At 38.4% G+C, this 19,578-nt stretch overlaps 1 protein-coding gene across 11 annotated transcripts in view; it reads left to right on the top strand.

Annotated features, from left to right (window-relative positions):
- The window catches only part of RhoGAP19D (Rho GTPase activating protein at 19D), a 569,022-nt gene that overhangs the window by 192,876 nt on the left and 356,568 nt on the right, over positions 1 to 19,578 (top strand). For 3 of the 11 annotated variants that reach the window (XM_067113627.1, XM_067113645.1, XM_067113650.1), the window contains exon 1: positions 5,799 to 7,025. The exons of the other annotated variants lie outside the window; for them this stretch is intronic. The gene's annotated coding sequence lies outside the window, so the exon portion shown is untranslated. Of the gene's footprint in view, positions 1 to 5,798; positions 7,026 to 19,578 lie in introns of those variants that run through there. 11 annotated transcript variants of the gene reach the window in all.

A 19,578-nucleotide genomic window follows, 5' to 3' on the forward strand; every position in this document is an offset into this window, starting at 1 on the left:
AACTATCTAGAGGATACAAACACCATACCCCACCAACAGAAAGGCTGCAGAAGGAAGTGTAGGGGCACAAAAGACCAGCTCCTAATAGACTAAATGGCCAGCCCTATGAGAGCTGATGGTCAGCTCAGTGGTCTGGTTAAACTATTTTAATAATAATAATAATAATAGACTAAATGGTAATGAAGAATAGTAAGAGAAGGAGGGCCAACCTAAGCATGGCATGGACTGACTACAAGAAAGCCTTCGACATGACACCGCACACGTGACTAATAGAATGCCTGAAAATGTATGGGGCAGAGGAAAACACCATCAGCTTCCTTAAAAATACAATGCGCAACTGGAATACAGTACTCACAAGCTCTGGGATAAGACTAGCAAAGGTTAACATCAGGAGAGGGATCTTTCAGGGCGACTCACAGTCCCCACTACTCTTCGTAGTAGCCATGATTCCCATGGTAAAAGTACTGCAGAAGATGGATGCTGGGTACCAGCTCAAGAAAGGAGGCAACAGAATTAACCATCTTATGTTCATGGACGACATCAAGCTGTATGGTAAAAGAATCAAGGAAATATATATCCTAATCCAGACTGTAAGGATTGTATCTGGGGACATCAGGATAGAGTTTGGAATAGAAAAATGCGCCTTGGTGAACTTACAAAAAAGGCTAAGTAACGAGGACTGAAGGGATAAAGCTACCAGACGGGAATTACATCACACACACATAGATGAGACAGGATACAAATACCTGGGAATAATAGAAGGAGAAGATATAAAACACCAAGAGATGAAGGACACGATCAGGAAAGAATATATGCAGAGACTTAAGGCGTATCAAGTCAAAACTCAACACTTGGGAAACATGACGAAAGCCATAAACACATGGGCAGTACCAGTAATTAGACACAGCGCAGGAGTAGTAGAGTGTACAAAGGCTGAACTCCGCAGCATAGACCAGAAAATCAGAAAACACAGACAATACACAAAGCACCACACCCAAGAGCAAATACAGACAGACTATACATAACACGAAAGGAAGTGGGGAGAGGGCTAATAAGCATAGAGGACTGCGTGAACATCTGAAAACCAGTGAAGACGAATGGCTAAGGAGTACATGGGAAGAAGGGCTGATAAAAGTAGACGAAGACCCAGAAGTATACAGAGACAGGAGAATGAAAAACAGAACAGAGGAATGGCACAACAAACCAATGCACGGACAGTTCATGAGACAGACAAAAGAACTGGCCAGCGATGAAACGTGCCAATGGCTACAGAGAGGAGAACTCAAGAAGGAAACAGAAGGAATGCTGACAGCGGCACTAGATCAGGCCCTAAGAACCAGATATGTCCAAAGAACAATAGATGGAAATAACATCTCACCCATATGCAGGAAGTGCAATATGAAAGACAGACCATAAACCACATAGCAAGGAAATGTCCGGCGCTTGCACAGAACCACTACAAAAAGAGGCATGATTCAGCAGCAAAAGCCGTCCACTGCAGCCTGTTCGTTTCACCAGCTAGCTTGCAGTAATAAGTGGCACGAACACCAACCTGAGGGAGTGATAGAAAACGATCAGGCAAAGATCCTCTGGGACTATGGTAACAGAACAGATAGGATGATACGTGCCAATAGACCAGACGTGACGTTGATTGACAAAGTCAAAAAGAAAGTATCACTCATTGATGTGGCAATACCATGGGACACCAGAATACATGAGAAAGAAAGAGAAAAAACTGATAAGTATCAAGACCTGAAAATCGAAACAAGAAGGATGTGGACTCCGCAAGTGGAAATTGTACCTATAATCATAGGAACACTAGGCACGATCCCAAGATCCCTGAAAAGGAACCTGGAAAAACTATACGCCGAAGTAGCTCCAGGACTCATGCAGAAGAGCGTGCTGCTAGAAACAGCGCACATAGTGAGAAAAGTGATGGACTCCCAAGGAGGCAGGATGCAACCGGAACCCCACACTATAAAACCACCCAGTCGAAATAGGATGACTGTGATTGACCAAAAAAAAAAAAATAGTAAAAAAATAATAATCATCATGACTTAACAGTATACAACAAAGATTGCGATGGAAGTGGCTACAGTGATATTAAAAGAAGCAGCAATCACATTGGATATTTTCAGTAAAGGACGTGTATTATAATGTTGACGCAAGGATTTTGTTAATGTAAATTAAGTGACAATGGCAAAAGTTTAAATAAGAGTATGGGCAATGCCATGACAGCACTGTATAACATGGTATGGGGCAATATAGCTATTAATATATAATATGTCTGAATCCCAGCACCATTGGATCTTAAAGATATTTTCAAATTATGACAAATATTAAAATATACACTGATAAAATCTTAGTAGCTTAGGTGGTTAAGGTACATACAAAATACTTGCAAGTAGTTGGCAACACCGAGAGCAAGTAGCGAAGTCCACTCTTCGTCTTTTTCCCCGTTTGGACATTTTGGATTAGTTATTGCTGGCAATTCCTTTGTCTGAGATTTATGATGGATGTTTATCTATCTGAAGTTGGTCTAGTATTGCCCAAATGGTATTCTATGAAGATCTGTGTGGCGTAGACGCAGTGTGTTAGTTACGCGTCTTAGAATGCAATTATCGACGACAATAAGACGTCTCGCAGTCTCTAGTAAAGCTCCTCAAATGTAGTACCCATAAGCGTAATAGTAGTACGAGGAAAACAGCAGTAATTTGGTTTCATGATGATATGAGGCAAACCGCCTTATGTTCTGCTGATCGCTTATGTCTTCTACCCGAAACAAGAATTCATTTGCAAATTCCACTCGGTGATTCCCGCGTACGGACATGGACTATTGAAATGAATTGCGTCTTGGTCTTGTTGGGCCTTGCGATGTTCATATTACTCCCCTTGATTGTTCAGTCAATGGGAGTGAATTTAATTTAAAGTTTAGCCCATCTATACTGGTACCGAGACTCGGTACAACGAGATATCGAAGTCCATTTGTAAACCGATGTTTTATGATGACAAGCTACCCGTTTGACATAATTGTTGTGGGTATAAAAATTTTTAGGAGGTTTGTCAAATGATTTTCACCCGGTGGTCAGTTTTGAAAGCAAATTGGTTTTGGTCGTCGTATGTTTGAAAATGGTGAACGAGATGCTATAAGAAGATTCAAATGATCTTCGAAGACATTGTTATAACTATGGTAATTCGAAGATATTGTTATAGCTATAGTAGGGTGGTTTTTAATGAGGAACAGTGCTTTTTTTTCACTAGGTGTAGGGAAGGTCAGAAAGTGAATTGGTAAAGTATACTTGTATTAAATATGAAGTCTCACATCATGTCAATCACAGCCAAGCGATTTAGCCAAGGGCCTTCAAATATATTCTGAGTGTATTTGAACGACCTTGCTCTTAGCGATGATATTACTGTTGTCCGGTTGAAAGTTGAACTAAGGCATAATTGTACGGTCATTTCGCCCCCTGGTCGATTGCCCTTCTCCTACTGTAATGACCTTTCGAGGGCTTCATCTCTTAGTCTTATATACGCTATATAATCTGCTTCCGGTGAGGGAGGGCTTCACCTTTTCCTGTGGCTGCTACGATACGGAAAGTGATAAGCTTTTCTGCTTGTGTGGTTCGAATTTGAATGATGTACAAAAACATTAGAGTTTTTCTTCATTGCGATTTCAGTTTTCTGTAAAAGAAAACTATTGTGCTGGCTTTGTCTGTCTGTCCGCACTTTATTCTGTCCGTACTTTTTCTGTCCGCCCTCGGATCTTAAAAACTACAGAGGCTAGAGGGCAAGAAACTGGTAAGTTGATCATCTACCTTCAATCATCAAACATACCGAATTGCAGCCCTCTTGCCTCAGTAGTTTTTATTTTTTCTTCATAAAAGGTTAAAGTTAGCCATAAACGTGCTTCTGGCAAGAACATAGGCCACCATAGGCCAGTGGTTAAAGTTTCATGGGCTGCGGCTCATACCGAGACCATTGAGAAAACTCGATTGCGCCGAAGAAACTTCGGCGCATTTTGTACTTGTTTTTTTATTGGGACTAATGGTCCTTTTCGTTTCATTAATCATCGGTTTGTTTATGTGTGTATTTATATTCATAATTAATTTTTTGAATATAAATACACAGATTTCTACGATTTTTCTTATAAAGGTTACCTATTTCTTGTACATTGTCATCTGCCAATAACATGTAAATACTCAGTTTACTTTCGTTAAACACATTTCTACGTGTATTCTTCCCATTAGGCTCTTTCAGAGACGTTCCCTGCCTTGTTTAGGCATGTTTACGTTCACCGTCATACCACGCGTCCGTATATCCTGTTGTTTGTTTGTTCATATATTCATTAGGATGTTTACTTCTTCGAATGTTTGCTGCGTTTTCATTCTAATATTTTGATTAATTTGCTTGTTTACTTATTATGTTGATTTGTTTACTTGTTTAAAATTTGTTTTCTTGTGTATCTGTTAGTTTATTCTCTTTTTTAAATATGTTTGTCCGCTTGCTTATTTGTTTCCTTCTTACTGCTATGTTTATTCACTTGTTTCATTGCATATTGTCTCATTTATGTGCTTACTCAGTTATTTATTTGTTATTCTTTCATATAATTATGTTAATCCTGTTGTTTTATTAATGCAGTGCGAGTGATGAGAACCACCTACTGGTTTACAGACAGGTCTGTCCTCCTTACATCGTTAATTATTTATTCATGATGTAAGAATGGAGACAGACAGAGCATTTGACATCACAGCATCTCAGGTTGTCGCTCTCGTGTAATGAGGATAATATTCTTAATAGAATTTTTCCGAAACCGTTGATAATTCTGTTGTTTGTGAAACACAGAGAACACCGTAGTCTTCTATAGATTAGATTTCTTTTAAATCATCAAAATCAACCACTACCGCTCCCACAGTTATTATTATTATTATTATTATTATTATTATTATTATTATTATTATTATTATTATTTGTTGCAACGCCTAATATGTACTTATTGTTAAATAAAAATATTTGCGATTTTTATTTCATGCCGAAATATTAATACAAAGCTCAGCCTTACTGTAATAGCAATAAAGCAATGAAACCTCGTCCCTTAAAGCATCTGTATTTCATGGTTAATATGCCCTACATATTTTCCCCGTCACGTGTGCTATATAAAAGATATCGAGCCATTATTACTTCGAAACAAGACATCAGTGCAATTTTTTGGAAAGGTAAATTGCGTTTTCTTTTATGTATTGCTAATTGGAGATGAAGATGGGGTTGACTTTTTAATTTCAGGTCTCAGGGAAAACCAGCCCACGTAGCTTTCGTCTTTTTCTTTGTTCATTAATTTTTATGTTAACGGAATTCCTCACGCTCGGTCAATTTTCCTCAATAGGGAGCCGTCATGTTGTTCTCGTGTAATGTGACATGTCTCGAGATTTATGACTTATTACTAAACAGTACTGAATGTTTTAATATCATTATGTGTGTGACTGTTATTTGGTACAAATCAAATTTCTAAAACGTTTGTTTGTAATGTAAATTTTGAAGGGAAATCCTGCCGTGATGCTAAATTACTTGTTGAAACTCGAGATGCTCTTAGCGATGCTGCATAACGCTTTTCGAATGTTTCTTTGTTCACTTGAGGTTTACATTTTAAGCGTTATTCATTGCCAACGTATAATTTGAATAAGGATAAACAATGAAGTAAGCATTGTTTTGTTTAAAAACAACTCCATGTGCAGCAGAAAGTTAGCAAATAAGAAGTATTGGTAACTCGACTGTGGCCAGGAGAGGTGAACGAGGGAACGAACGGCTAGCCCAGCTGCCTGGCCTGGAGAGGATGGCTTGATTAGTTGTCAGTAGTGTGTGTCGGGAGGTGGTAGCTATAGAAGTTTCTGGTGACACGTGTTCTCCACATGACCTAAGTTTTAAATACGGTTTTTATTACTATTATCGAAGAAACACCATATCAGTGCATACATATCGTGATGCAATAACTGTGTGCTGTTATGTTTTACTCCTGCCTTGCGATAGCAAGGCTATACAAATTATTTTTATACGAGATGAAGGAAATTGTAAATGCTTTCCGCAGCATGTGATATTTTTTAAATATACAAAGACATCTTACGAGGTAAAAGGATATCCCGATGCTATGGATGTGAACATTTTTAATGTATTGCCCAACTACAGAAGGAATTCAAGAAATAAGAAGAAAGTGGATTAGGACGTGGGAGTTATTCGTTTTCGAAGTATCGCTAAAATTGCCTTTGTTCAGCTTTCGAGCATAAAAGGTAGTCTGAATGGACTTACTGTGGCATTCAACATCGGCCTGATCGATAGAAGCAGGACGAGGCCGATAAATCTTGTGACCTTTACATTTCCCAGAACAGAGACGTGCATTGTGAGAAAAAGGGAAGTTCATCTTGTAAAGTTCGCGCGCTTTTCAATTTGAATTAAATGGACTGGTTACTGTTGCTGGTGTAGGCTTGACTTATTACGGTAATTATTCGTTTTAGCCTTGCCTATTACCCGGTTCTTCCATTTGCTGCCATTGTCACCGTTTCCGTTGTACTGATGCCATTCCCCCAGTTGTGTCAACGCTTCCATTATGCAAATTGGGCGCCAGGCTGTCAGAAATTCTGTATTATCGATTTCACGTGAAATGGCTTAGACCTATTGTGTTAACGATGGGAACTGTTTTGGCGTTTACTTCTTCTATGTCGTGAAAGGCCGAGCAGTTTCATGTACTGGAAATGTAGCCTCAGTTTATGCTTATAGTGTCAGTGTTTAAATGCGACGACATTCAAAGGAGTTGCGCTCTTGGATTGCCGTGTAGAATTTGCGATGAAGTATACTGATTGAGCAGCTTTCCACCCAAGAATGAAGGACAAAAGTTTTGAAGGAGAATGTGTTGGGGTGGTGGCAGGTGGAGGTGGTAGTGTTAAGGGAGAAACGACGGACACCAACACCACCACCACTCCAGTTTCCACCGATGTCAATGGAATCCTCCTACACATCCTCAGGATCTGCAGCTACAGGTTGGTTTTTTGCATAGCAAATGTACCCTGTTTGGAACCAGATTAGCTCTAGTTGACATATTGTAGAGGCTGTAACTATGTATCCTCAATTCTATTGTTGTAACTGTATTCTGGAAGTAGCTAACATGCAAGAGAAAACCTAATGATTAATACTTGGGTCGTACAATATCAAATTAACCGCTTCAAAATTAAAGCAGTTTCACTCTTTGAAGTAAGTTTTATTGCATATTTTATCATGGATATTCGAATGTTGGAAAAACCACGACGAAGGCAGTTGGTGAATAATTTATTTATTATTGGTTTGTCGTTTGACATTGTACGGTCACCACAGATCAGTAAACGGGAGTCAGTTTTCCTAAGGTGTGCGTGATTATTTTATATATGCTGGTTTGTAAGTAAAGTTTCAAACATAAGATTCGCATTTTTTGCTGTTGTAGACTTCAGCATTTAACATTTAGCTTTGTATTAAAAGTATTTCAAAGAGAGCTACAATTTAGATGCAGCTTGTGAAATGGAAACTACGACCGGGTTATGCATACGTCACTAAATCTGGGAGTGAACAGAACCAGCCAGGATACCAGTTAACAGTCGTTAGACTTCTTTTTAGAAGCATTGTATGAAATTAAATCAACACACGCCCAAGATCATGCACACCAGAGAGAGAGAGAGAGAGAGAGAGAGAGAGAGAGAGAGAGAGAGAGAGAGAGAGAGAGGTGGATGTGCCAGCGGATCGGATGATCAAAGTTACCCAAAACAGACATCGACGGATCACTTTACGTTGTGGGTTTGCTTTCATCCGACTTAGTGTAGGCTTAACTGATTGTGGATGGTAAAACCGGTATGCTATGCCCTTGAGTATGGACAATAGTTTTATTCATACAAGTATCGTTACTTAGTGGCGTGCACCATTTATGTATCTTAGATAAGAGATTCTCGTCAGCACTCCGTTATATTCTAATGGTTTTCGGTCATTTATGCTTTAAGCTTAGAATAAGAAAAAAAAAAAGATTGAAATATACCAAAGTTTGCTAAAATTACTAATGGATCATCCCAAATTCCCCATTTGGTAGCAGGATCATTGTCGAAAGTTTGGGAAGATTAGGATCCCATTTCTGAGCCAGCTCTTATTACTGACAGTGTATTGTGGATACTGAATGGGATTTTGGATAAACACTGGAACTGATGAGATTAATTTTTGTTTGGAAATATATAACAAGCAAAAGAATAGATTGACAATCTCTCAAATAACCAAACTTGATACGGTCTGAGGAAAGAAGATTGTATTGTTCATAACAATAATACAGATTATTCGATATCATCACTCATTCGTGATATTAAATGGAAAACTAAAGTCCACAGTAGTGTGTATGTAGTATATTGCTATATACAGGAAGCTTTCGCCAACTTCGTCAGTTGGCCTCTTCAGGCTGAAGAGGCCAACCGATAAAGTTGGCGAAAGCTTCCTATATTTAGCAATATAATGCATGCAACTACTGCTGACTTTATTTTTCCAGTAATTCATAAATATGAACTTGCTTGGCCTGTATAAAAAATTATATATTATTCCCTGCATACTACATCCTTGGACGTATTTTTATCTAAATAAAACAAATAACCTCTTTAACAGGCATGTAATTTGTTTCTAGGATAGTTAAAACATAACCATACACCGTAGCCTTAAATATTCATGCTATGTTTGTATATATATATATATATATATATATATATATATATATATATATATATATATATATATATGCTTATATGTATGTTTGTTGTATCGAAATTTACGTTTCCATCCTTTAGAAGTACATAGTATATCGCCGATGTTAAAATACACGTGGATCATAAGTCGACATTTATGAACTGTCCGTCAGTTCGTAAGAGTGTATCAGTCAATGTTCGATTGAGTTTAACTGATGTTTGTCATATTATTCAACTGAAGATGTCTTTGGCTAAGAGGATTATGATGTAACAGGTTGGTTTGTCAAGCTACATTAATGGGTAACAGTCCGCTTTAAGATTGCGGGTGTCTCAAATCGTGTAGCTAGTGATTTTTATATGAACTTTAGTAAGTATAGGAGTAGGTAAAGTGTAAATGTAAATTAGTTATTTCCATATATATATATATATATATTATATATATATATATATATATATATAGCCTATATATATATATATATATATATGTGTGTGTGTGTGTGTGTGTGTGTGTATTCACATAAAGAAACAGTATATAAACAATACAGGATTGCATGGCCAGATTTTGCACGCGAAGCGAAACAGTCAAATTTGATTCTAAGATACTTCCGTAATCAAGCTGTTCAGACAGTTGCTAAGGGCAGTGCCGTTGCTTTTTCTCCAAAGTTGCTTTTGCATGAAGTTTCTTCTTCCATATTTGATTTTTAGGGATTGTTTTTTTTTTTTTTTTTTTTTTTTTTTTTGCTCGTGTCACAGTGCTGCATCAAGTATTTGTTCCTGATGGTGACTTTTGGGAACGCCATATTCCCTTGGAATGGTACTTCAAGAAGGGTACTGTAGCCTACTTTCTTTTTTTAACTTGGTGCTCCCAAACCATTATGTAAAGACGTATATACTTTTCTTTGTCGATTGTATTTTTCATTAGGCTTTTGTTAATTACAGTGATAAAATACAGCGAATATTTTTCAAATGATTGGATTGTGTGTGTTTTCTCCATATATTACCTTGTTGAAGTTTGATTTGCAAGGTATCTCGTCAATGCTTCTTAGAGCGTAAAGCTAGCAAATTTTACTGTGATACAGCAGTGTATCTCATCACTGCTCACTGGGCCGAAATAAAATAAAATTTTGCTTTGGTGTTTCTACAGTAATGTTTATGTGATGATGTGTTCTTGACGCGCTTAGGGGTGTAATCTCCCAAGACTGTATTTGTAGACTTCCTGTAAGAGCCACTCGCTCTTCTTCTGTCGAGGGCTCTTCCCCGTATGTCTATTTTTAGTCGTGAATAGGTGAGTTTTGTGCTTGACCTATAAGGTTTCCAAACTAGGCTTAGTTTGGTTAGGCTTATGACGACACCTCCCGACATTTCATTCAGTAGAAAAGGCTCGCAAGTAGAATTGTTATTAATTTTAAAGATCGTAAATAGGTTGAGACTGTACTAAACAAAGTATTATTTACGAACATAGCCTACTGCGAAAATACAGCAAATATATAAATAATCGCAGATATGAGGGGGTGATATAAAGTTAATCTTGCATAATTTCAGAGGGGTGATATGACATATGGGTTAAACTTGCATAATTCCACAGCGATGTCCACTTGAAAAGCAGCCAGTCAGACCTGATAAAACCGAAGCGAGATTATGCCGTGATGAGTTAATGAGCTCCACCGGATGTAGCTGACTCGTTAATAAATCCGAAACCAATAATTATTTTCTCCTCGGTGGCATGTGCAGGGAGAGTAGTGGCAATAAGACATCCGGTGTGAGATGGAACTGGAGAAATGATTTGGTGGGCTCCACCGAAGTTGCGCTCTCTCCCACGCGCCTGCACTTTCCGCGGTTTCCACACTCCACGAGAGAGCATTGCCGCCGACCGCAGATAACTTTCTATGCTCCCGCTTCTTTGATTTGCAGTGTGGAAATCGCGTCCACGTCGAAGGATTTCGGTTGCAACGGCATTTGATGGCTGTCTTGTGGCGATTCAGACGGTTTGGGGAAGCTTTCGTATAGTGTGGATTATGGTCATCTTTGTTGGCAAGACCGTTGGATTTCACAGTATCAAGATTTTAGTGGCAGCTTTTATTTTCTTGTTAGCCTATGTTTTATTTTAAGCTTTGATATGGCTAAACCTATATCTATATATATATATATATATATATATATATATATATATATATATATATATATATATATGTGTGTGTGTGTGTGTGTGTGTGTGTGTGTGTGTGTGTGTGTTTTGTGTATGTATGTGTATGTGTGTCATTTCTCTCTGGGTCTGCTAAGTGGAATGTTTTTCGTCATGTCAGCCGAAGTACACTTGATGCTGTATCCGAGGTCTCATAGGCGGTCGTGCTCCCTTTTGTCCATTAAAACTGGTATTTTCATCAGTTGTAACGCGGTGACACGTCGTTTTAACCCTCGAGAGAGATTTAGATAATATCCTCTGTCACTGTTTGCTCCCGGCGTTCTCGCAGCTTCTTTACCGCTGGAGAATTACCTTCTTAATACCCTCGAGCAATGTCAAGACGATTACGCAGCGGATTCCAAACTCGCAAAAAACTGTAGTGTATATGTCTCTCCTCCTCTCTCTCTCTCTCTCTCTCTCTCTCTCTCTGTGATTGCGAACGGTTATTTTGGTGGTCACTACGCATCGTCAGCTAGGGACGACGATGTGTAGGAATGTTGCTCGGAATTTATTTTTTCCTCCGTTAGAGAGTATAGCTATTTTTAAATATTATTGATATTAATAGGAGCTGCTGTAGTAGTTTTAGAAATAGTTTATTAGCGCAGCTCTGGTATGTGATGTCCTCTGCGTTGTACTTCCGCTATTTTGCTTTACGCTGGATGAATTTGGTAATAGGGTTGGGTCTTTGCAGCCTGTGGGCATTCTGGGCCCCTGTCATGGGCCCTGTCAATTAAGAGGCCGGTTCGTTTGTAATTATACGTCACACCTTTGTCAGAGAGAGAGAGAGAGAGAGAGAGAAAGAGAGAGAGAGAGAGAGAGAGAGAGAGAGAGAGAATAGGGGTGGAAGGTTGGATGAGAACTTTGTTGGGTTTTTTGTTTCGTCAATTGGTGACATATGGACGTCTGTCATGTTGCCAAATTGTTTTTCATTTGCGCGATGATTTTCAAAACACACCCTGACGATGTTTCAAGAAAATTATAATTAAAGTACAGAATGAATAATAGGCCGCTACCATATTTTCTTATATTGTTTCTATAGTCGTATGGTGATACACACGCCCTTGCGCATAGCTTTTACCATTTATCAGTTACGTCATAACTCGAGAGGGCTCCGTGTTCTCAGCATGTGCAAACTTAGATATATGTTTGCGCAGTGTCTCTGTTGTGAAGTTAATGTTGATTATTTCAGGCGCCAGGCAGCTAAAGGTCAGACCTATCGTCCTTAGGCAAGTGCAACCATTTATTGTGAAGATACAAGCCCTAGTTATTATTTATCCCTGCGAGAAGTCTCTAGAAATGGACGGGAGTGGTAGACGAGATAATAAAGAACATGGTTTATATTGTGGACACGTAGAAAATGTCACGTATTTATGCATTAGTTTTTCAAATCAACCTTTGCATTTTACTTTCATTGATGTGAAAATTTTGCAATATTATTCAAAACGATACCGGTACTTAATTCATGGCATTATTTATTCTTATAATTTATGAATGTTTTTACTACTGTTTGTGCGCGATTTATGAATGTTTTTACTACTTTGTGTGCTCGCGAACCCGATGCATTTTCGAAGACTCAATGTGTAATGTTAATATATCACGATGGTTTTATTGAATATCAGACTTCGTAAAATAAATATCAGGAAAAATAGAATAGTGTGTATACAAAGATTTTTTCCTTTAGCTTCAACAATTTCCTAAAGGTTGACTAATTTTGAAAGCCTTTGATAACTGGGCTATGATACCTCTCACGAGTTCATAAATTTGTTCTGTAATTTATCAAGAAAATGTCATGTTTGAAAAACTGGTTGGTTGCAGGAATTTGGGCCCTAGTTTGGCTATTTACGAATGATGGCGTAATGAAATGGGACGCTGTTGGAATTCAGATGTTAAATTGCACCTTATTTTTGTGTTGACCAAAGGTTTAGGTTTCTAATTCAGACATAGGCTACTTTAACTCAGAGTCTGATGCTTACACGTTGATGTAGCCTGCGCTGCATAGCCTAGTTTCCACAATAGAATTAATGTCTCAGATATTAGCGCAAATGACATAAGTTTTCACAATTCACAAATAGCCTATGTAGTGTTATTGTAATTTACAGTTTATCTTGTGTAAAATATCACCTTGGTTCTTGTAGAAGCCTCTTGTAATAGGGTCTAGAACCCAGATAAAAAATACTGATGTTTGGTTGGAACCTCTTCACCTTAACGTAAACTATCATCAGCGATCACAGTATTTTTTAACCTTTTACGTTTAGAAATGGTTTCGTTTTTTATTAATCCTTGCGAGTAGTCTAGTCTGCTTTTGAAAAGGCTATCATGTTATATTCCTAACATCAGAGGGATAGAAAGGCAGATTGCCATTACTTGTTTTACGGAGAGCCAGGGAGCAAGCAGGTTCATTTTAATTCGTTAGGCACCTTATTGAGACCTGTCTGATGTGCAGATATATATGGAACAGTAATTTTGAAAGAAATAGAAGAAAACGCCTTGAACTTACAACAGGGCATGTAGCGTTTTTGTTGGGTGTCGCTCTCCCAACGAAGTGTAGCCTATCACGATCTTGGCAAGATTTCGTCGGGTTCCAGGGGTAAGTTTCACTTTGTAGGACTAAGCTACCCCAACTTCTGTACATACAATAGAATTAGCCTATCTCCCAAAACAAAACGAACTGAGGCCAAACACATCGGTCACAACTGCTGGTGACAAGGAAGGTTAATATGGCAGAGATTTAACGGGTACTCTAACGGCTCAACGCATACAATGCAAGAATATTGTCCTTACGAGAAAGCAGTGTTTTTACAGTAACATCTTTAAGTGTGGTGAGGGATTACTAAGGTACAGGAGCTCTGTATCAATTTTTTTTATTGAAAGAAGGCAGTATGGATGTACCGGAGCACTGTTTGTGGAAGAGTCAGTTTTTTATGTATTGCTATTCCACCTTGTTGATTCCTACGAAGTGGAATACAAAAGCAAGGAAGGAATACCAGAACCTTGTTAAAGTTTTTTTCGCTTGTAACATTTTCAGTACGCGACTTCCTGTCCTATATCAGTTTTCAGGGGAAGCAAAGACCTGACAATACGTGCATAAACACAGGCTGTCTAATAATTATGCACAGTATATATATATATATATATATATATATATATATATATATATATATATATATATATATATAGTGTTATTTTAGAGTATAGTTAACAAACATGATTTTCTAGATAAAAATATTTCTTGCAATTTTAAGAACAAACGAAACACTAAATCGTAATCGCATAGTTATGCTGGGGATTTAAAGCGCTACTTGCGTGCACGTTCTTGTTGCATGTAATGTTATCCTTGCAGTTCCAAATCTGGGAAGGTAATTGCCGCCAGGTAGGTATCAGGTAAGAAATTGGCATTGTCTTTCATAAATGCAGTGTTTAAATGGCCGAGCGAAAAGTGGCGTTTCATCCTAAATAGCTTCAAGGGAATATGCTATACTGTAACAGGAAGTTGTTGGATATATAAATTGAGAGAGAGAGAGAGAGAGAGAGAGAGAGAGAGAGAGAGAGAGAGAGAGAGAGAGAGAGAGAGAGAATTTTAAATATGGTTAGGCATATGCACATATATACTGTACAAGCCCAGGTATAGACCACTCTAAGCCTAAAAGGTGCGTTGAAAGTGTGGCCAGTGGTAGTCAAGCCTTGCTGAGAGACAGTTAAGAATCAGGATGTTTCTTCTCCTCTCTATTTCTCCCTCTTTCTACCCCTTTTCTTCGTTGGCCGAGAGACCTTTATTTGGTTGCGGCCTCTTCTGACCTTTGTAACAGTGAACCTATTCACGTCTTCGTTCAGGCTGCACCCTTTTCTCCAACCTTACTTTAGTGGTTGTGAACACTACTGAGATTTTATTGTGTTTACAGGGTTGTGTCCCCACACAAGAAATGCTCTTCTGGATCTTGATCGCGTCTGTCGTGTTGTTGGTTGGAGCCAAGGTTTATAATTTTTTATTGTGACTTTGTTATTAATCAGTATTGCTGTTGTATCATATTTTGTACAGTTTTGATAATTAGTAAAATCGGAAAATGTTTTTATCTTCATTTATATATAGATAAGCCTAATGCCATGTGTCAGCTTTTATGTGAAAAATTATACTACTGTAGTGTTTTGAACACTGAAGGGCATTTTCTGGAGAATTCTGAAAATGCGCCACGTATGCTATAGAGCTTGTTTTTTAATCGCATTTGTTACAAACATCAAGATCTTCTAGGCTAACTAAACTTATAGGTTTGCGGAGTCTGAATTTTTCAATTTGCAGCGTCTCCATATATGAGTTAAATTTCCTTTAGAAAGGGTGTGGCGAGTCTTACTGGTTAAATCTGAACGTCACTCGAAGTCGCTTTATCATGTATTTTGGGAGCTTATTGTAATGGAAAACTACGTGGGATAGGCAAGGTGCATGATGCTTCTGCTCTTATGCCAGATCACGTTTCAAAGCTACGGATCATCTTCAAGCTCAGGCATTTCTGTCCTAAGTATATTACAGGTTAAGTATTAGCCTTGCCTCTTTTTTCAAATGCTTTTCCTTGACTTTTACCCGTATTAGAAATCGTTGTAAAAATGTAATTTTTTCATGTGGTTAACATTTACGATCACCAAGCTCTTAAACTTGTTTTGACCATCGTTTGTGTGGCAGTCCGGTTATCGAAAAATACAGACGATTCTCATATGATTGAAAGTATTATCTGTCAGGTAAGGGATAATCCGCGTTCAGCTTATTTGGTGACTTCCCTTTGTTTATCAGCAATATTATACAATTTTTTTCCAAGTTACATAAACCCCAAGCAAAAGGGATTTGTGCATGGTGGTGTTAAACACACAGCCTACCCATAGCTCGGCTTCAGGACTCAAATATGACATAAAAGGCATTCGGCTATTCTAACCGTAAATATTCTTTGCTCAAATAAGAGACATTTCCAGTCGGCAGGTGTCACTTGAACGTATGAACAGGGGGAGAGAGAAAGCATTGTGTTGTAGAGGACGATGGCATTAATAAAAGCGATTGGATATGTAACATCCATCATATGCTGGTGTGGTGTTAGTGCAGATCTGTTAATTGTCTCCGTCCTCTCTCCTTTTCTTCCTTTTGTGAGCTTTCATTGAAAAGTTTTTTAGCTTTGCGGCTTTAAATTTTAAGAATCTTCCTTTTTTGCCACGGGTATCCAATGCCTGCATGATCTTTGTGTCAAAAGTAATATAAATTTTTAACATTTTCCCGTTTTTTTATGCCAGTCTTGCGATTTCAACGGATCATGTCAAAACCTGCAGGTACTGTAGATGTGAAGTATATTTTGCCTACTTGGTAGCTTCACTAATATTAAGAGACTTCCTTTTATGGCTTTCGTGGTCCACGTATGCAGTAATATATTGCGAGGTCACCGAATAGATTACCCCTTGGGTTTCTCACTGATGTAAATACGTTTGTAGTGTCTTGCCCCTAAATGGGTGGTTCTGTTTGTCAGCATCTCAGGTCTGTTTGAAGGGGGTTAGATGCAATCAAGCCATTATGGTCTTAAGGGTATTGAGTGGGTTAGGTAGGTCACGGATAGATGTGGTTTTGACTGTGTAATATTTCTTCTCTGGTTTGAAGGGCAGTTCTCTTCCCCTTGTTGCTTAGTATGCTTATCAAAGTACACCAACCTTAATGGGTATAGAACACTGACTTTGAAGTAACATGCCCGAGAATAAACTTGCTATGCTCCGTACCGATTCCTTACTTATGCCTATATAGCCTATTCTGTACGATTTTTGTGTGACCTTGGTTACAGTCTAATCTTATTATTTGGGTGCTAGTGACGACGATAAACTTTGCGTAGTTTGAATTACTAGTTCAACAGCACCGACATTAGCTTTGATATTTTTACTTGTTAATGTTTTCGGAAGATAACTGTTAAGAGGTGTAGTAGCAAGGCTAGGTTTTACGATTTGTTCGATGGATGCTATGCTTCATAATGACGTCATCTTAACCATACAGTGGTCCTTGTTGTAACTGCGACCTTGAAAGAGTGATGCTAAAGTACTGGCGGCACCCTGGATCGCTACGCCATCAAAACATCCGTGCCAATGCCTGTGCCCTAGTGCCAAGCCCTTGAGATTAATAGCCAGATGGTGCAGGACGGCAGATATTCTTCGCTTGTGATGCTGTGTTTGTCACGGCGCTTCTGTTGTGGAAGTAGTGTGACGTCCATGAGAAAGAAGAGGTGTCATGTTTTACGGTATCATGTGCTCTTGGATAATACTGCTGACGTAGCAAAGGCTTTGGACTCCCACACATACTCGTATACACACATGGAGACATTGGTCGGTTGTTTATAAGCTGTTATGCGTCACAGCGCACTTGAGAGAGTTTTAGACACTCTAGGCCTTGCCTTAGGGGGATTACGTTGAAAAGGGAAAGGGAGGAAGGTGTTAAGGACTTGTGTTTGTATTCGATAGGAAATGGGGAAAACAGGAGTAGGCCTACTTCTTCCCCCTCTTTCTTTTTCTTTCTCTATTTTTGAAGAGAGATTTGCTGAGCTCCTCGCTGTTTGTGACCCTGTTTTGTTGATGTCTCGTTCTCGCCGTTTCAATTACGTTTTGTGACTGTCGCTTTTTTTGTGCGCTTGTTTGCTCGCGCACGCACCCTAGATCCTTTTGTTGATATTTATGTGTGTGAGCGCTTTTTCCTGTTATCAGCTAATATAATAGGCAAGTCCCTCTATTCTGACCAAATACATGTCTCCTTCCATTTTCCTGGATGTGAAATTTATCTAAAATAATCTCGTTTAATTTGTTCCGTATATTCGTCGATGATAAATGGAACTGGCGGTAAGATATTTTAATGGATTTGAACGGTTTACAGTTTTTAGATTTCTCCTTTTAATGGATTTGAACGGTTTACAGTTTTTAGATTTCTCCATAAAACTAATTGGCTGGCTGTCTTTTCTCGTGTGTTTAATTTTTGTCAAGTTAATGATGCATCACAAATTAATAAATGGTGTTGTGATTCCCATTACACTGATCAGTATTGTTTATTATAAATCTGTTTTTATTTTTAGGCTTAATGATTTTTGGCAGTTATTTTATTATATTAGTTACCAACTGTAATTTTTCATCGACAGTAGGTAACATTATAACCAAGACAGTAGAACAACAATGTGTTACCAAAGAAAACAGCACCGTAGTCCTAAGCCTAAACAGCCCTTCTCTGTCCAAACGTCTGGTGCCGTTGTTAACGTTCGGTGTGTGTGTCCAATGCCATACTGCGTACCCATTTTGAAACTGTTTATGAAAAGGATTTCGGTGAAATACCTTGGTCAGATCAAGGTCTATAATAGGCATGCTTGGCTATTTGTAAAAGTGAGAAGCTGCTGTTGTTGGTGCTGGAGTTCTCTCGAAAGATTCCTGTGGCTGAGAGATCACGGGAAAGGTGAAGGTCGAGAGGCAGAGCCAGTCAGTCAGTATAGACTTGTGTGATGCCCCTTGTTCCTTATCTCGAATCTCTCCAGGTTGCGGTGTTTCAGGACGTGATTAATTGCAGTTCTGGAGGTCTTGAATTTGGGAGGCCTTATGTTGATGATGGGTGGAAAGAATTCAGATATTTAATTCTCTCTCTCTCTCTCTCTCTCTCTCTCTCTCTCTCTCTCTCTCTCTCTCTCTCTCTCTATTGCCGTTGATGCTATAAATTTGTGATGCATGACTTTCCGGAGTATAACGGATCCATAGCGTGGAAGTTCATGATAAAAAACTTGTTTTGGTTTTAATTCCGTAACGTTCTTGATAAAACTGGTTTGGAAATTATAGGTCGCTGCAGAATTCTAAAGAAAAGTATTTCAGGTCTTGCATTGTTCATCATCATCACGAAGGATCCGGATTCTATTCTCTCTCTCTCTCTCTCTCTCTCTCTCTCTCTCTCTCTCTCTCTCAAAGGCTGGGGAATGTAGAGAGCCGGCCTGTGAATGACGTTAATGAGATTTTGCATGAAGTTAGATCATTGTTCGAATTTTTAAAGTTCAGTACATGCAGAATTTTTTACTCTTCAAAGGTGGGTACATGTAAAAAGAGATTTTGTTGCCTGAACGGATGCTAACAAATCCAGCCGTATTACCTCAATTTTTTCGTCGTGTATACTTCCTCAGTTTTGGGAAGCTGTGTAATTTGTCGTATATAGAGACAGAATTCCTGTCTTGAACTGGTTCCAATTAAAGCTGCATATATCTGTTTTCGGAAAATGTTTTGTTTTATTTTTGTTAATTTAGGTAGTGTTTTTGTTTAACTGAGGTGGTGGATTTCAGTCTTTGATCCTAACTCTCAAATTAATTGTTAGGTTAGTGCAACCTGTAAAAAAATTTTTTTTTTAATTACCGCGTAGTCTCTAAATGAATTTTCCCCATGACCTCGAATATACACACAGCCTTGCACTTTGTACCAGTGATATGTTGTTGTTCAGCGAAGACTTGGATATAAAAAAAAATCGAGAGAGGAATGAATCGTATTCATGACCTTCTCTTTGTTACGCACATTTTGGTCAAGTTCGTGATGCCCGGGTTGCCTAGCATAGGATTATAAACGTCCGTTTCTTGTTTATTTTCCATTACTTGTTTAATATGTTCGTCATGACTGTACGCAACCTAACTCTTTTACAGTTCACGG

Source organism: Macrobrachium rosenbergii, chromosome 12, assembly GCF_040412425.1.
Source record: "Macrobrachium rosenbergii isolate ZJJX-2024 chromosome 12, ASM4041242v1, whole genome shotgun sequence".
Classification (NCBI taxonomy): Eukaryota; Metazoa; Arthropoda; class Malacostraca; order Decapoda; family Palaemonidae; genus Macrobrachium; species Macrobrachium rosenbergii.